Here is a 19,840-nt window from a genome sequence, read left to right as displayed (position 1 = left end):
CAGGCTTTGAGTGGCGAGTAGCTCAGGGAACAGGAAATGGCACGGCCGATGGCCAGATCTAAGGCAGCGTGAAAGCGGCATTCGTCACACATTTCCATGGCAGCGTCGCTCATTAGCATTACCTGGATATGCATGATAGGGGTTGATGGGCGAACAGGGAACAGGGGACATTTATGCGTCATTGGGACATACCAAGTGATAGACAGAGGGGAGGATATTGTGCTGTTTTATATTATAAGGCCAGTATTATGGGAAGATACACTCAGTTTTTAGAATTCAACTTGTGCTTTGGGTTAGTCCAACCATGACAAACATCATCCATCTGAAGGTGGTAAAAACTTTTGCAGGAATGTACTAACACACACACACACACACACACACACACACAAACACTGAGATAAGGATAAAGAACAAGAAGTGGTGAGATAAGCTGGACAAAGAAGTGAAAGGTAAACATCCTGTCTACGTGCTTTGAGTTTGAATGTGTTTTCTTCTCACACTGATCACAGACCACAGTATCCCACTACAACACTACTGTTAAGAGAATCACTCAAACAGCAAACCCTTCCGTCAGTCAGAAAACTGAACCCTCGGCAGGGATAGTTTACTCAAAAATCATTCTTTACATTATTAATAATTCAAAGGTATTATTTACCCCCAGGTTGTTCAAAACCTAATACCCATATACAGTATCATTTAAGAAGTTTGGGGTTAGTACGATTTTTTTAACAGAAATTAATACTTTTATTCAGCAACAATGCTTTCAATTAATCAAAAGGACAGTAAAGACATTTATAATGCAAATTATTTCAAAATTCAAATAACTGCTGTTCTTTCATTCAATTTATATTCATAAAAGAACTCTTTCCACAAAAACATGAAATAATAAGAAATGTTTCTTGAGCACCAAATCAGCATTAAAATCATGAAGACTGGAGTAATGATGAAGAAAATTCCTCTTTGCCATCACAGAAATAAATTACATTTTAAAAGATATTAATAGAAAACTGTAATTTTAAATATTATATGTCCCATATTACTTTTTTACTGCATTTCTGATCAAATAAATGCAGCCTTATTGAGTGCAAGGGGCTTCTTTCAGAAACAAAGTTATGACCCCAAACTTTCAAACATTTTTTAAGTATTTTTTGAGCTTAACTTCAAATCAGCTATGTAAAGACTCAGAAATTCTCAAAATTTGTGTGTTCCAAAATGAATAAAATAAAACAAAAACTTTTTTTGGCGGGCCACGAGGATGAGTGAATAATGATTGAATTTTTGGTTAAACTATTCCTTGCAGGTTGATCTTATCAGATCAATAATTAATGTGTCAGATGAGGGCAGAAGAGAGCGATGCTAAATTACCAAAAAATAGCAACATCCACCACCTCGCAGGAGTTCACACGCAGGGGCATCAGCTCAACAGTCCGTGTTGGACAAATACTAGCGGGGAGGCGCTGCTTCTTGCCAGAGCACCTTCTGTTGGTGTCACGTTAGTGTCAGTCAGCTTTAATTAGTCTGAGTTCATGTTAGCCCACCGGTGAATGTACTCCCAGCAGGTGACTTTGGCAGCGAGGCAGAGCAGCATAACGACCTTGTGAGAATTTATCTGCTTTTATCTCCCCTTTTTCCTTCCACCGTAAAATCATTTGTCACAAATTAGCATGCAATTTCTTGCCGCCTGGTGCCATTTTGAGATCTCCATTGTTGTTGTTATTACTGTTTTTGACTCAGCTGATGAGGGAGGAAATTATAGTGCTTTCCTGATCTTGGATTTGTTTCAATGGCAGCTCACCTGCTATCTACTGCCGCCACCTCAGAGGTCAGAGTAAGTGGGAGTGCGGCCAATCCGTACCAGGCGAGTACATTGTGCTCCATTCTTTCTTTAAGCTCATTAAAGCGCTCATCTGTTACTCTCTTTCCCCACACATCTACTGCACGCCCTTAAAAATCTATAAAAATGCTTTCTCTCTTCCAAATACCTGTGCTTATCTCGGCCCGATGACAGGAGCGAATAGTGAAGCACAGTTAAAATGGCCCTAAGCCCCAGCAGCCTTAACCGCAGTCCCTCAACATCAAATAGACATCCAAAGCACACTTGAAGCCCTGCTAATGCGAGCCAATTGAAGTCTCTAGACCTGCGCCAGGCCGCGCAGTATCGCTTCCCCTTGGCAGTCATCTCTGTGGTTAATCTGATCACAGTGCAGTGTTAACAACACATGGCCTGGCCCTGGAGCCTGCTCTAAATGAGGTTACATCCCAAGCAATACCTTGATGAATAATTAAAAGCCCAGACGCAGAACTTGAAGTGACTTAGCCAGCGACCCTGGGGTCTAATCACATGGTCAAGCCATATTTGGCCATCTATCCAATGCCATCGCCGTCACTCACTGTATTTTTCATATGCCCTCGTTCTTTCTCGCATACACACACACACACGCGCAGTCATCGCTATGGTTTGTTGGGCATCTGCCAGAGCTGACAGTGAGCATGATGGCCATGTTATTCTCCTTTGGGCTCACAGTCAGACAACTACTGGCATCTGTTAGTTAAAACAATCTGCCCTTATAAACAGTGAAAGTGTCTTTGACGTTGATCATCATGCTTTTTTTGTGTGTGTCATTTTTCCACAGCATTTCATACACACAACTTTTTTACCTATTATCGCTTAATTTTCATAGGTTATCTGTGACATTTAAATGTACTTATTTATGCATAATTAATTTCAACTAAGCCTAAATCTAATCCCAACCCTATAGTAAGTACATGTTGTTAATTAATATTACTCAGTACCTGTATAATTACATTGTAACAAATAAAGTGCAACCAGTTTATATTTTGCATTTTGAAGTTGAATTTAAAAACTGAAGGTAATTTTGAAAGGGCATGATGTTTACACTACGACAGATGATATTTCATATACTTTTATATTCTAATATGTTAATAAAAAATCCTGTCTTTTCTGTGCTCACTTTTTCGTTTTTTCCCCTGTGCAATATTTTAGTCAGACTGCTCAAACATATAACATGCAAATAAAACTGGCTTTTAAGAGCAAATTGACTGTACCAAAGTAAACAAAATCTTCATCTGTAAACAAAATAGGTTCTCCAAATGTCTGAAGCACGGCATCTAATCTGGGTCTGCATGTCACAAATGACAAAAACACAAACATAAATATTACACCTGCATACAGACCAACATTACAACACCTCACTGACAAACATGACTTCCAGAGCTTCAAATCTTTGCAGTCTGAAATATTATAGCTTATAATATAATATAATATAATATAATATAATATAATATAATATAATATAATATAATATAATATAATATAATATAATATAATATAATATAATATAATATAAAATATATAAATACCAAACCAGAAAAACATTGAAAAACCGCAGATTTGCAATGGGAAAGTTGTATTTACTGCTGTAGAAACATTAAAACAAAGGCTTGCATATAAATCCAGTGTGACATCAGTTCTCTTTCACCGTGGAGTGGGAGCCATTAGGGACATCTTTATGCCAAAGGCCTTCATCCATATCTATGCATCAGTTTAGAGAAGCCAACATACGACATAAAATGATTCCAGATAAAAGAGATTAAAGAAAGGTTCGCCGTTTTCCACGCAGTCTCACTGACAGAAACATGAGGCACGGTGACCTTCTGAATCTAATTTACAAACATAAAAGATATTGCACTGCCACAGAAGTATCAAAGGACTCTGAGAGAGCGGGAAAATACGTGAACGTGGAAAAAAAAAAAAACGTTTGACTGCTCAATGGTTCTCTGTGAGCATGATGTGTCAAGGTTGAAAATGATGAAGAATATGAAGACAGGGATTAGATGGGAAATTGTTCCTCTATTTTACTGACTGGTATTCAGCTACTCTGCTTTGATGCTGGTGATAAATGTCATGCCCAGATCCACATGGCAGCTGGGGAACTGGGATAAAGGGAGGAAGGGCCACACAATTTCAGATTTTTTATTTGCCTGCAAGTGCAAAAATGTAGTGCTTGCCCTCAAAATTACCTCATGCTCTCTCTTCAATGACTAAGGGAATCAAAAATATCTAAAGTGGAAAATGTATTCTTTTTAGAAGGGCCTTTAGAAACTCAAGATGTTCAAATGCGTTATTTTTGGTCTTTTTAAACCGCAACTATGGGATTGTTTTCATTTCCTCCAACCCTGAGTAGGGCTCATGACCCTGAGGAAAAAAAGCAGGAACTCTTACTAGCATTTTTTTTTTTTTTTTTTTAAATAAATAAGGTTATCTGATAAAAGGCAAACCCATATAATCCATTAAATCTTGCTATATGCCCCTCTTCTTTATGATTAAGCAACGTTTCCATGCATGCGCAATATTTTTACACGCAATATTTTCATAAGGCCAACCCAGAAGCAAGTAGACACTATAAACAGTTATTCATAAACGAACAGCAACACTTTAAACAGTTTTTACACAGTTCCTCTGAATTACAGCTATTATGCGTTAAAAAACCCACCATAAACATGACATAAAAATCAGTTGAAGTGTAAATAAAAAAAGAAATCTGGATGGAAATTGCATGGTGCTGGTTTAATAGCTCTGCCCATCAAACAGATTCAGGCCTGCTGTGATCTCTGTGAGTGCTTGACACCTGTGACGCATGTGCCTCTTTTGTTTATGTAGAGATGGCAGTATAAACATGTGTCCTCCCTGGAGACGTATGGTAAATTTACCTTTTCCCCTCGATGCTGGACCGAAACATCAACATTAATCTTTCTCTCAATGAGACAGAGAGAACATTTGTAGACATAAGGCTAGTCGAGTTAGCCAAGACAAACCTCTCATATCCTAAAAATGCCAAGAGTCCAGCTCTTATGCCAAAAACCACAGCAGGCCTTAGGTGGTTGGAGAAATCTTTCCAATGAAAATGTTTACATGAAGAAAGCCCTTTTTTTCTTCTGTATAAAGTCGAGCTGGGGCAAAAGCCACACTGACACACATTGTGAGGGTCATAAGTATAGCAACCTGCTGACAAACATGCTGTAGACTGAAAATGCGGCCCTCTTCAGCAGAGAACCTTCACTCACACTCTTGAACTAAATGGAAACATGCAATTTGTCTCTGTGTCTTTTCACTCCGCCACACACATGCAAATACATATGCTGAACATACTAAAAAAAAGCCTCATTTCAGATAATACAAACATTACCCAGTCAACAAGACCTAACAGACCACATCTTAACCCCAAATGGGGCTTTCTGACAGACAAAACAACCATTGTGGTTGTACTTGCGTTCCTAAGAGCCAGTAAAGACGTCTGGGATGAAGGCTTGACAGGGAAGCCAAATGACGCAGTCTAAGGAATGTATTCATGATGATAAATTCCCTGTAATGAAGAAATTCACAATATACTGAAGATATAAGAATGTTGCTTGTTCACTGTTTTCTATGTGACCCCATGATCCAAAAAATAAAATTAAAATAATATTTAAAAAAGGTATAGGGACTTTACACTTTAGTATATGGACCAATTCTCACTATTAACTAGTTGCTTATTAGCATGCCTATTATTAACATATTGGCTGTTTATTAGTAGTCTACTTCTAAAGCACATATTCTGCATGCATGATACATCCCTAATCCTACCCAATACCTAAACTTAACAACTACCTTACTAACTACTGTTAAGCAGCAAATTATGAATTTACAGAAGCAAAAGTTAAATAGTTAACAGTTTGTTAATGGCAAGAATTGGACCTTTAAATAAATAAAAATAAAAACTATACTAGAAAATATTTCTATGCCATTATATTACTGTGTGCTGTTTAGGTATAATGTGGAGTAATTTATCTTACCTGTACCCTTTTATCACTTATCATATATATATATATATATATATATATATATATATATATATATATATATATATATATTAAAGCACCCCTATTATGGATTCAGTATCACATCCAGCAGGCAACAACAACAAAAAAAAATGCTAAAGATTTTGGACTTGTACAAAGTTGCTAGATAATATATGATTTTCACAGCAATTGAAGTGTACTATTTGTTCCACATCCAGCCTAACAAATACAGTCACTTTATTTGCTTACACAGGCCAAAGTTTGTTTCTTCCCCTGTGTGTGCCTGTGTTCTTATGTGTAGATTGTGTTTTGCCTGGGGCTCAGCCATGTCTGGACCTGCATACAGGAGGGAGCCGCCACAGCCGGATAATGAAGAGTTCTATGGAGGTGACAGAATGGGTAGCAGGTATGCAGTTGAACTCGGCCCAAACCATCCGATCAACTGCTTTCTGTCACACACATACACACACACCTACCGCACAGGCATATTTATAGTGCACTGACAGAGCCGCAGACAGATGTCACCTTCAAGCAACAATCTCCAGGGGAAAAATACAATGTGTGCACCTACACAGCTCACCAGCGAACTGCAGATTGTACAAACAAAGCAGAACATGAGAACTAAATCAACCCACGTATAATTCAGCTTGATTGTGCCTGTAAGGCTCCGATAAACACACATGCATGCTTTAAGGCCAGTGGGTTTCTCTCCGGTGAGAGATTTGGTGTTTATAATGTATGAGTGACCGAAGACAGTGGTAGAGCTGTCAGGCCTAATAAGATGAAGGCTGAACTTTATGTATCCATACAGGAGAAGGGGGGCGGATGGGCTTTGGAAGTGATTTTCACTAACTCTCAAGCTGTAGCTCCTCTAAGCTTGGCCCTGCAGTAAAGTGATAAAGAGGAAGAGAGACGGATTGGTACCCGGAGTGGTCGAGAGAGTTATAAAAAGAGTGGAAGACAAAGAGAGAGAGAAAGGGGAGGGCTATGCTTCTCAACCTCGAAGCACATGACGTGGTGTCGTAACACATCAATACTAAAACACGGCACGGCAGAGCAACAACCGCCAACCACCCCTCCAGATCCTTAATAATTCATACTGACGGTAATTCAGCGGGACAAAAGATGTCATCCTTTCTCATTTGATGTCATCAATAAGAAATGCCATTCAATCCCACTTTGCGTCTTTACGGGGAATATTCGGTAAACAAAGCTTGACAGTCGGTGACAAGGGGAATTTGGATCGAAAATCATCACCGGTTGTCGTGTATTGAACTGAACCTTACAAAACTGTACAAGAGCGAACGACAAGTACAAAAACTAGAGCAATCCCATTGCAGATCACAGGGTTCTAATTGTGTGTGTCTAATGTGCAGTAGGCAGCTATGTTCATCTGCCCACATAACTGCAGGCTGGGAGCGAGACGAAATGTGACCCTGCCATTCTCAATGTGTTGACAGTGCTTTAATTCAACATGATACCAGACACCCGCAGTCTGCCCCGGTCTGCTAGAACTGCTGCTAGTTTTATACTCTCAGAGGCACTTAAAATACACAAACATTGCTCTGGACCACAGGGAGGGGGGGGCACTAAAAACGTTTAGCTCTGAAGCTACTCACATATTCGCATGGTGGCTTTTCCAAGCAGTGTGTAATATTGATTGTTGCCTTTTCAAGTATGGTTGCATGTCAAAGTGAAATGGAATCATTGTGAAGCTGAATTTGGAGTAAGGGCAAAGGAGAGCTGCATGCCAGAAATGGTGTTGACATGTCCAGAGTGACCTGCTATGCTCCATCTAAAAGTATTTAAAACTAATTTTTAATTCTCTTAGACTTATTATGCTGTTGATTATTTCATGATCTAATTTTAATTGAAAACACTTATAAACTTTAAAATGCTTAAATTTATATTTAAAAATATATACTTTTTAAAAAACATTTAAAAACACTTAAGGTTTGTTGTTAACATTAGTTAACATATTAGGTCTCGTGAACCAATAGATTTTATTTATTTTTTAATCTAGGCTTATGTTATGTAACTGTATATACTGTGTGTATATATATATATATATATATATATATATATATACTATTGTCCATTGTTTATTCAGGATTGTTCATTATTAATGTTAATTTATACTTATTTATTTTATTAATTTAAATATTTATTAATTTATACTTACCTGTAAGTGTTTTGATTCATATACTTAATTATAAACTTAGAAATTTTACTATTAGCATACATATCAAAATTGAAGGTCAGTACATTTTTAAATGTTTTTTTAAAGTCTCTTATGCTCACCAAGTCTGCATTTATTTGATCAATAATACATTAAAACGCAATATTGTAAAATATAATTAAAAGTTTAATATTGTTTAATATTTTTTAAAAGGTAATTTATTTCTGTGATGGCAGAGCTGAATTCTCAGCAGTCATTACTCCAGTTTTCAGTGTCATATGATCCTTCAGAAATCATTATAATATGCCGATTTGGTGCTCAAGAAATATTTTTCTTGTTATCAATCAAAAACAGTTGTACTGCTTAATATTTTTGTGAAAACCAGAATACATAATATCATTTTTTGATGGCAGCGTATGTATAAATGAACATTAATCAAGATTAATGTTCTAAAAGCAGCACCTAAAATACACTTTTCCTTGTACATTATTTGAATTGAACCTAAAATCTTGTTGACATTGACAAAACAGGTCTGTGGGCTCGTTGCATCAGCTACCCATATAAAGTGTGAAGGCTGTTCCTGCCAAAGCGGGCTTCTTTTACAGCTCACACAGGCAGGCAGAGCAGACACACAATCCCCTCGCTGACGACCAGCACTGACCTCAGCTGCTCAGAACCCTTTGCTATCACACACAGAGAGCGAGGGAGAGGAGGGAATGAGAGAGAGAGAGAGAGAGAAGAAGAGGTGACAACAGTGCCCTGCTGTGAAAGACAAGGGCTCCCATGTACCCTGAGAGCTTGGTTTTCAGCACCCTCAAGCCGTGCCCCTTCATCCTCATGCCACCCTCTAAAGCTCAGCAGGACTCCATTACTCATGCCATGGCAGACAGAGATGAGCAGATAGAACTTAGAACTGTCTCCAGATGGGCCAACAAATAGTGGCGTATAGCTCACTGTAATATTTGCTTTGATCATTAACTTAAGAAAGTGATTGTAGTAAATCATGTCACACTGATAATGTTAGTACATGAACTTTAAAGAACAACTCATCAAAAAAAAAAAACCATTCTGTCATCATTTATGCAGTTTCATGTGTGACTACTTATTTTGTGGAATACGCAAGTGATGACATAATTGTGTGATGACATGATTGGAATGGAATGCACCTAGTGATAAAAGTCTTACTATAAAAATAATGCTAACTATAAAGTTTTAATAATCATTTTAATTTTGTGAAAAAAAGGGAAATTACAGCTATAATGATAATGACAGAGAAATTATATGATAAAATCAGTGTTATTTTGGTACAATTGAGATACTTTTATCAATTATAGTATATTCTTTTTTTTTTGTATTTTGTATTTTTTTATTTTAATTTAAGTTTTAGCAGTTTTGTTGTGTTTTTGTCATTTTTCTTTGTTTTATTTTTATTTTTAATGTCTAAGTTAGTTTTTATTTTCTAGCTAAGTAAGTGTTGTTTTTATGGTTTTAGTTTTTGGTTAATTATAATAACCCTGGTTGGAAATCATTTTCAGAATGATTTTTTTCCAGCTGATGAAAGCTAAAACACTGATAGCCAATCAGAATCCACCCAACTTTAAAGAGCTGAAGCATTTAAAGCGTCATATGACAAAACGGCAGTTCATGCTTATAAAAAACAGAATGGTAACATGCTTTTGTGTGGGCACTAATTACCTTTTAGTTACCGTTCATGGTGTGAATGGGCCTAAACTGCTAATAATTTCTTACCTGAACCTAAGAAAACATCATTCATAATCAGAAAAGTTCTCTATGCATTTGCCCTCCCCGGTAACCTAAGAAAATCAGCATGCACTGCATTTGTACTAATGGAGTTCAAAGTTCCCTGACCTTCTCTTAACACTCAGGTAACTGGATACCAAGATCAGTTGCATGACACCTCGGTTAATATTTTTACCCATAAATACCCCCCTTAGCCCACATAGCAGATGCAAATATAGCCATTGCCAGGAAAGTTGTGCAATATCATTGGAAAGTTCAGCCCATTAATTAGTGTGTAGTGAACTCTGGTTCTTTTAGAAGCCGTGTGCTCTGACAGAACCGCAGCCCACATGCTGACACGCTATGATGATTTCACATCAACACATTTACGGTCGTGCTGCCCTCCCGAGCGCGAGATTGAGCGGGTGGGGTCATTAGAACAGACCGCAACAGACCGAAATAACAGGCCTGAGTGTGTGAGTGCAGGACCCCTCTCCACAGGAGGCTGGCCTTGCTCCTAAATGACAGGAAAAATAACGCACTGAGATGCTCCTGCACAGAGATCTAGTTTCAGCTTGCATCTGTCAGAATGAAAGGCAGCTGGAGGGGGAGGTGAACTGTGTAAGCATCCAGTATGAAAACAAGATTCCCGTTACAATACATGGCATTTAGTGAACGGACCAGTGAAAGGCCTCTCAGTAATCCTGGCCCGCTCTCTGCAAAGCACTCTCATTAGTATCAAGGGACTCAATATTTGCAACCTTAGTTTAATGCTGTTTATATTTACACTTACAACGTGGACGGCTGCCAATTCACGCGCCGGACCATTTCATCTGGCTCGCTTTTCTCTGTTTTTTTTAACTCTCCATTCACGTGGCATTAAACACTCGTAATAATCCATCTGAAGCAAGCTATTTACAGAGAGGAGGGGTACATTACAATGATGCACTGGAAAGTTTTGCTAGAATGCTCTGTTCTGGAGTGGAGGTTTAAAATACACTCAGCCCGAAATGACAGAGAGAATGAATTAGGGCGCACTTGTTTCTGTGGTATTAAAGGGATAGTTCAACCTAATAATAAATTAATTCTTCACACAAAAAATGAAATTTCTTTCATCATTTACTCACACTCATGTCGCTGTCAAAACCTTTTTTCTCTGTAAGACGACATTCTGAGGGATGTTTCAGCTGTTTTAGTCTGTACACTGTAAGAAAATCAGTGAAAATACAACCCAATGTATCATGTTAATATGAAGGAATTTTTCATATTAATAAAATATATTTTGAATAACGCATTGCATTGTGTAGTGTTTTAGGGTTGAAGGAAATGTCAGTTCATTTTGTTTTAAGATACAGTCATACAAAAGTAAATAATTCACAGAATTTTCTATTTTGGGTGAACTATTATTTAGTAAAGCGCTTGTTCACCCAAAAATGCATGTGCATTCCTCTGATTTAAAACAAGCGCATGCGTGGTACTGTCGTGAATGGCGGCGGAGACTGATGTAAATTGTTGAATAAAGTCGTTATTTTTACATAAAAAGTATTCTCGTAGCTTTATAAAATTAAGATTGAACCACTGATGTCACATGGACTATTTTAACAATGTCCTTACTACCTTTCTGGGCCTTGAATGTGGAAGTTGCGTAGCTGTCTACGGAGGGTCAGGAAGCTCTCAAATTTCATTAAAAATACATTAATTTGTGTTCTGAAGATGAACGAAGGTCTTATGCATTTGGAACGACATGAGGGCGAGTAATTAATGACAGAATTTTCATTTTTGGGTGAACTATTCCTTTAAGGCCCATTCAAACCAAGAAGGATAACAACAGTGCTATGATAACCAAATTCTAATTTCTAACTGTAAAAGAATAGCAGAGTCCACACCACAACTATAAGATAAATGGCACAGAGGAACAATTATGTTGGAATCACATTCAAAATGATTTTTTCCCCATATGATGATCAGAACCCATCAGTAGATGCCATAACTGCTGTGCATGCTTATAATAAACAGAACATTATCATGCATTGGTGTGAACGCAAATATAGTTACCATTACAGTTAGCATTCTCGGCCTTCAAACTAAATAGCTTCTCATTGAATCTGTGGTGTATAACAGCACAGAATCATAATGGCAATGTGACCTGCGTTGCAGATGGACACGTTATAACAACTTAATGCAATAGATTGACCATGAAGTCGCTCTCATTTATAACCCAGTCATGCTTTGTGCCCAAGCAGATGAGAGAAAATAAAATAATATACGTCCACTCGGATTCCATTTCCACTAACCAGGCCGGCTCCTCCCATAGCCGTATATGAAAGCAATACCCTTCGTCTTTTATCTGCTAATGTGTCTTCCACCCCTGGGGCTTAAACAGTGGGTCATGCGTATCAGATAAAGCCAGATAAATGGACCAGGCAGACGGATGGCACCAGGTAGGCAGCGGGCTTTTATAGAGCGCCGCTGCGGGCCATGAACCAGGACTGTAGGTTGTGATGAGGACTAATCCTCAATGAATGCAGTATGGACTGAGTCGAAGCAGCATGTGTGGTAATCTCCTCCAGTCTCTCACAGCTACTGCCAACCTCACTCTTTGTAGTGGGTGCCAACCTGGGTGGTGAGGGGAGCTCAGAGACACTATTAAGCAGGGATGGCATCTGGGAGCCGCTCATTCCAACACTGAGCTCCAAAGCCCAGATTTTCACCAAGAAATAAAGGGAACGGGGGGATGGAAAGGGGGAGAACGAGTCTTTTGGGCTTATTTTCGGCTTAAGTAAACAGCTTGAGTGTCATTAACATCTTACATTTACATTTGCAACAACAAATAAGACGTGGACTTAGCGTAAGGGCTTTGCGACAGGATGCGTGACGAGATTGAGTTTCTTACACAACAAATCAGCAAAATCCTGATTTACAAATGCACTTTAGTCTCTGGTGATCTTCCAACCTGAGATCAAATCAGGCCTTGAAAAGTCTATAGCAAATCTAATTAGTTTCTCCCTCTGATCCAAAAACATAATCAGCCTATAAACGCTCTCCTCTACGCGGTGGACATAAGTGCGGCGGGTTGCGGGAAAGAGATGAGCGCTATTTCTCTCTTCCTGCACATGGTGGTTAAATTATAGAAGAGGAGCCCATGAGAACAGAGACTACCCTTCCAATCTCTTTTCCTCCTCTTCCTTCCTTCCCTCCCACAGAATGAATTAACACCCTCCGCTGCCACCTCTGATTAAAAAAGCTCATTGGAGAGAGATTTGTAATCATTTGTCTATAATGAATTCTTAGAACCCTCACCCCCAATTCTCACCTGCCACAGCCTGCAGACACACTCACAAAGGATATAGAAAGAGATGAGGAAAAAAAGTGAGAATAAGCTACGATATTACTCCCTCCTATTTTTTAATATGAATTCTTGATACTCCTTTTTTTTCTTTTTCTTTTTTTTGCTCTTCCAGGCTTACAACCTAGTTTTGTTTTGAGGTCTTTTTTGATGAAATTTCACATTCATATGGAAAAAAAAATGATATACAACCACACAATTAATAATGTGTAGTGATGTGTAATATGCAAATGATATACAAATTAGGGCTGTCAATTGCCAGTTGGATGTGTTTTCTCATTCAAAAACAGCTGGACGGAGTGCAACGGAATGAAACATAATCTTGAAAAATGATTTTAAATTGACAGAATGTCTTGAATATGTATAGTTTATGGTGTGAAGAGCCAAAAAAGCAGCAAGACGTGATGCAACAGCCAGTGACATGTTCACAGACCAAATATTTAATAAAAAAAATTGTCTATAAATTTATCCTCTGACAGCCTGACAAGATGCATAATGGAATGTATTTTGGACTGTAAGCCAGCGATAGTCTTATGTTTAAAGATATGGAAATAAAACAACAATATACTGACTATTAAAGGAGCATCACTTTGAAACAATTTAGAAAAAGGTTCTGTAATTAGATGTCCTATCTATTGGATATTGCTGTTCTTGCGTGCACCATCGCTTTTTGGAGTTTATTGGATCTTTTGAGATCTTAAGCTATACATGTACTCATCTGTATTTTCATGAGTCATGAGTTTTATCTTTTCTGTCATATAACTTATATTCTGTATGTAATTTTATAAATGTATTTATTTTCTCTTTTTTAATCTCCTTATCATATAATGACTCTGAGCAGACCGTGGGCTTTATTGTAAATAGTTATCTTTTAAAATGTGTTATAAATAAAGAATAAAAAGGTTCTGTAATTATGGAAACGTAAAAATAATATACTGACTTTTAAATAGGCACTTTATGTACTTTATCATTAGTTAATGCAATAAATAACTTGAAATAGAATCATTTTAACATTCATTGCTTAGAATTTTATATTAACAAAAATATATGTAACATTAAATATACACACATCTATAATACACACACATTTACATGCACATGGCATGCATGTAATAAATAAATACTGACATTTATTTTCATTTATTGTCATTAATTGCAATTCATTTGATTAATCAGCATATCATGTAAATTTGAATTTTTATTAATTTGTCAGCCCCACAAAAAAAAACTTTAGCAATGTTTCAAAACATGTTCACATACACTGAACAAAATTATAAACGCAACACTTTTGTTTTTGCCCCCATTTTTCATGAGCTGAACTGAAAGATCTAAGACTTTTTCTATGTACACAAAAGGCCCGTTTCTCTCATATTGTTCACAAATCTGTCTAAATCTGTGTTAGTGAGCACTTCTCCTTTGCCGAGATACTCCATCCAACTCACAGGTGTGGCATATCAAGATGCTGATTAGACAGCATGATTATTGCACAGGTGTGCCTTAGGCCGGCCACAATAAAAGGGCACTGTAAAATGTGCAGCTTTACTCTATTGGGGAGGGGGTCCGGAAACCAGTCAGTATCTGGTGCAACACATCTCCTTGGCATAGAGTTGATCAGGTTGTTGATTGTGGCCCTGTGGAATGTTGGTCCACTCCTCTTCAATGGCTGTGCGAAGTTGCTGGATATTGGCAGTGCCGGACGCCATTGAATGTGAGCATTTGCCCACTCAAGTCGGTTACAATGACGAACTGCAGTCAGGTCGAGACCCCGATGAGGACGACGAGCATGCAGATGAGCTTCCCTGAGATGGTTTCTGACAGTTTGTGCAGAAATTCTTTGGTTATGCAAACCGATTGTTGCAGCAGCTGTCCGGGTGGCTGGTCTCAGATGATCTTGGAGGTGAAGATGCTGGATGTGGAGGTCCTGGGCTGGTGTGGTTACACACGTGGTCTGCGGTTGTGAGGCCGGTTGGATGTACTGCCAAATTCTCTGAAACGCCTTTGGAGATGGCTTATGGTAGAGAAATGAACATTCAATTCACGGGCAACAGCTCTGGTGGACATTCCTGCAGTCAGCATGCCAATTGCACGCTCCCTCAAAACTTGCAACATCTGTGCTGGCATTGTGCTGTGTGATAAAACTGCACATTTTAGAGTGGCATTTTATTGTGGCCAGCCTAAGGCACACCTGTGCAATAATCATGCTGTCTAATCAGCATCTTGATATGCCACACCTGTGAGGTGGATGGATTATCTCGGCAAAGGAGAAGTGTTCACTAACACAGATTTAGACAGATTTGTGAACAATATTTGACAGAAATAGACCTTTTGTGTACATAGAAAAAGTCTTAGATCTTTCAGTTCAGCTCATGAAAAATGGGGGCAAAAACAAAAGTGTTGCGTTTATAATTTTGTTCAGTGTAGCTAGCACTTACTCTTGAAGTAATGTGAATATTACATCTTTTCCCACATATCTCAGTTTTCATTAACTTATAAATAGCTCCCAATTGTAGCACATTACTCACGGGTGCATATATCACGGTTTGAAACGCAATCCAAATTTGTCTTTATTAATAACCTTAATATATCATTGGAATGCAGAGTGTGATGGATTAAAGGCCCCATATATCCCATGCAGAGCTGATTAATTTGTGCTCTGGAGGTTCCCGCAGCTCTCTTGCCCTCCTAATGAATGTGCACAGCCAGCATGGACACTGTTGCCTCTGTGACCTTTCTGTTTGAGTGCCAGGCCATCTGTCTCCCTGTGTGCACACGCTCCTAACCTGCGCTTGAACGGACGCTGCTTCGAAGGCGTCACCCTCGCTTATATCTCAAATATGAATCTATGTCGGTAGAAACCTTGAGCCAGGGGTTTACGCAGGTGCAATAGGAGAAAACCACAAGAAAGTATGAAGGTTTTCACACCTAAGGGATTCGCTGTCGAGGTGCTGGGGACGTCAAAGCAAATTCAATTACTTATTCCAACCTGCTTTTATTAATGCAAGGCAGACGCGAGTGTTTAATATCGCGCTTTGCTTTTTATTACATGTACGGCCACCTTCATGGCATGATATTACATGCGGCAAAGCTCTTTAGTCCCGAATCTGTTCAAGTAATAGATTTAAAATGATACCTTCTGATATGTCAGGTTTCATTTTGACTTTGTGGCGTATGCGCATATGTCAAGCATGAAATCTGCCAAGGCAGTATGATCTGTAAGCCACAGTCCCATGTCTCAGCCTTAATAAAAATGACACATTGGCTGTTTATGATAAGAGAGACGGAGAGGGTATTACCGCTTCCCGCTGAGCGACGTGCCGTAATGGTGACTGGTGGCAGTGGCGAGGTGGCACGGGGGAGGGAGGCAGACAGGTGGCGCACATTTGGGTGTGATAAATCTGCTCTTCTGTGGCAGGGAGCAGCCTCGGCTCAGAGCTGCTGGAAATGTCAGCTAATGTGAGTCTCACTCAGGAGGTTAGGCAAGAAAGCACTCTCGGGGGAGATGCGAGAAGACAGGGAAGAAAGAGAGAGTGGAGACAAGGAGAGTGGGCTCCCCAGGGGGCCTGGCAGGTAGTCTGTCTGCTGGGCAACTTTCCGCCTGAGGTAAAATAATATGGTTGCTGGAAAGGTGACACTGTCCTCCACTGCTCTGCAATCGTTTCTACTCTAATGATGCACCTGTATGTATGAGAGATACTTCCTGTGTGGGGCTCAAGGGACAACTGATCGTCAGACATGGATCCAGGTCATTGTTTACAAACCTAAAGTCTTAACCTATGCTACTGGGCCAAAAAATACAACATGGATAAAGCAGAAATGTATTTGTATATCTGACTACAAAGCTAACCCATTTTCTTATGCAATTCATACTATAGCTTTTTGCTGGCCACATGACTGTACTGAATATAGGATGGCACACACCAGTATCACTTTTATCAGTCGCCCTTATCTCATTCCAAACCTGCATGACTTTCTTTCATCTCTGGAACCACACTGACTATCACTGTATGGACAAAGATACAATTTTCAACAAGAGGTATTAATGCTATAAACTTGCCATATACAGGTGCATCTCAATAAATTAGAATGTTGTGGAAAAGTTCATTTATTTCAGTAATTCAACTCAAATTGTGAAACTCGTGGATTAAATAAATTCAGTGCACACAGACTGAAGTAGTTTAAGTCTTTGGTTCTTTTAATTGTGATTAAAAACATTTTTAGTGAATTGTTGGCCTTCTGGAAAGTATGTTCATTTACTGTATATGTACTCAATACTTGGTAGGGGCTCCTTTTGCTTTAATTACTGCCTCAATTCGGCGTGGCATGGAGGTGATCAGTTTGTGGCACTGCTGAGGTGGTATGGAAGCCCAGGTTTCTTTGACAGTGGCCTTCAGCTCATCTGCATTTTTTGGTCTCTTGTTTCTCATTTTCCTCTTGACAATACCCCATGGTCTGATGAGTTTGCTGGCCTCTGACGGTGTCTGTGGTTCAGGAGTAGCTTAACAAGAGGAATATGACAACTGTAGCCAAATTCCTTGACACATCTGTGTGTGGTGGCTCTTGATGCCTTGACCCCAGCCTCAGTCCATTCCTTGTGAAGTTCACCCAAATTCTTGAATCAATTTTGCTTGACAATCCTTATAAGGCTGCGGTTCTCTCGGTTGGTTGTGCATCTTTTTCTTCCACACTTTTTCCTTCCACTCAACTTTCTGTTAACATGCTTGGATACAGCACTCTGTGTACAGCCAGCTTCTTTGGCAATGAATGCTTGTGGCTTACCCTCCTTGTGAAGGGTGTTAATGATTGTCTTCTGTACAACTGTCAGATCAGCAGTCTTCCCCATGATTGTGTAGCCTAGTGAACCAAACTGAGAGACCATTTTGAAGGCTCAGGAAAACTTTGCAGGTGTTTTGAGTTGATTAGCTGATTGGCATGTCACCATATTCTAATTTGTTGAGATGGTGAATTGGTGGGTTTTTGTTAAATGGGAGCCAAAATCATCACAATTAAAAGAACCAAAGACTTAAACTACTTCAGTCTGTGTGCACTGAATTTAATACACGAGTTTCACAATTTGAGTTGAATTACTGAAATAAATGAACTTTTCCAAGACATTCTAATTTATTGAGATGCACCTGTACAAGTATTGAGAAATATTCATTCAAGAAAAACAAGAAATAATAAACCAGTGCCAGAGTACAATAAAATAACAATAAAAAGGTCATAAAATATAATATACAAGAGGAAAATGGTGACGCTATATGTAACAATATCATATTTCTCAGAATATTGTAGGATCTTATTGCCATTTTACCTTTACAATTGTGTGAAACATTACAATAAGGTTTGAAATAATTTTTTTTTAACTGAGAAAAACTTTGTTTGGAGTCATTTGCTATATACTGAAACTAGTCAGTTTTAAATTTATATGTGGATTCATGGAATCCCTTGCTGGAACATTTGATTTATAAAATTTATAAAAAACAAACAAACAAACAACAAAAAAAAAAAAACCCCATCAAATACAGCTGGCTATTTAACATTCTAAGGGCCATTCACACATAACACATTTTTATATTCCACTGCACTGCTTTTCCATTGTTTTTCTAAGTAAACATGAATTAGACTGATGTATTTAACCATTGTGCTCCATCTCAAGTTAAAAGAAATTCAACTTTGAAAAAGTGCGTCTTTATGCCTTTTATCCCCATTCTGCTGCCCTGCGTCTGTGGTTTTTAACTGGAAAAAAAAAAAGAAAAAAGTTTTGTGTGTAGCTGTCCTAATGCAGTTCTCAGCTAACAATATTTAGTATATTTTATAAATGAAGTTAACTGCTATATGTGATTTGTAGGCTTTTAAATATTTTTTTCAGTACTTTTTGCAATTCAGTCTTGCATTTTGCAAGTCAATTCACAAGATTTGACTCAAGACTCACTAGGCTCTAATTCATAAACATCTCTGTTGATTTCTAGTCTACTGCTTAGATCTCACATGCAGCTGAAATATTGTGTAGTAGTAAAATCACAGAATACAAGTCCTAAGAGGTTGTTCTGCGACTAATCTTGTAGTTGGTCTTTAGTCAGACCCTGCAGGTTTGATTGAGAATAAGACGTGAATCACTGGCACTATCCAGTAAAACTTCAGGGGTATTCAACCACCCACTCACTCATACACACACACACAGAATCTTTTATCAAGTTTTGTGCCTCATGTGTAATCTCTTATCTCTCCCCAACAGCAACCTGCCATCATAATCGTCAGTTATAGCGGCCCATAATCTGCAGGGGGAGGCTGAACTGATCTGATGGCTATCACTACAAATCTCACTGCAAATCACTCAAATGACACAGAGAGCCACCGCACACCAAATCCACAAACCACCGCAGAGAACGGTACTGCTCATACCCTATAAATACAGGAAACAAACTCTGAACAGTGGAAGACACATAAAAATATCTACCCACCACAATTCATCTCTGTGAGCCAAGTCTTGGACAGCCTAGACCAATATGTCATCCTAAATGGGTCTGTTGTTGGTCATTCGCTGTGCAGGATTTTCAGTTTGTGCCACACTGCTGATCAAAGCACATACTCACCATTAGATGAGCAGAGTGGTCCAGATCTGCTGCAATTGGCGTCCATTAGAGAGTGCTCATGTGTGTGAGTGTGTGTACACTTGAAACGAACCCCTAACTGTTTCTACCATTGTTTGAGAGTCA

Source organism: Onychostoma macrolepis, chromosome 18 (assembly GCF_012432095.1).
Source record: "Onychostoma macrolepis isolate SWU-2019 chromosome 18, ASM1243209v1, whole genome shotgun sequence".
Lineage (NCBI taxonomy): Eukaryota > Metazoa > Chordata > Actinopteri > Cypriniformes > Cyprinidae > Onychostoma > Onychostoma macrolepis.
This window is presented reverse-complemented; position numbering follows the sequence as displayed.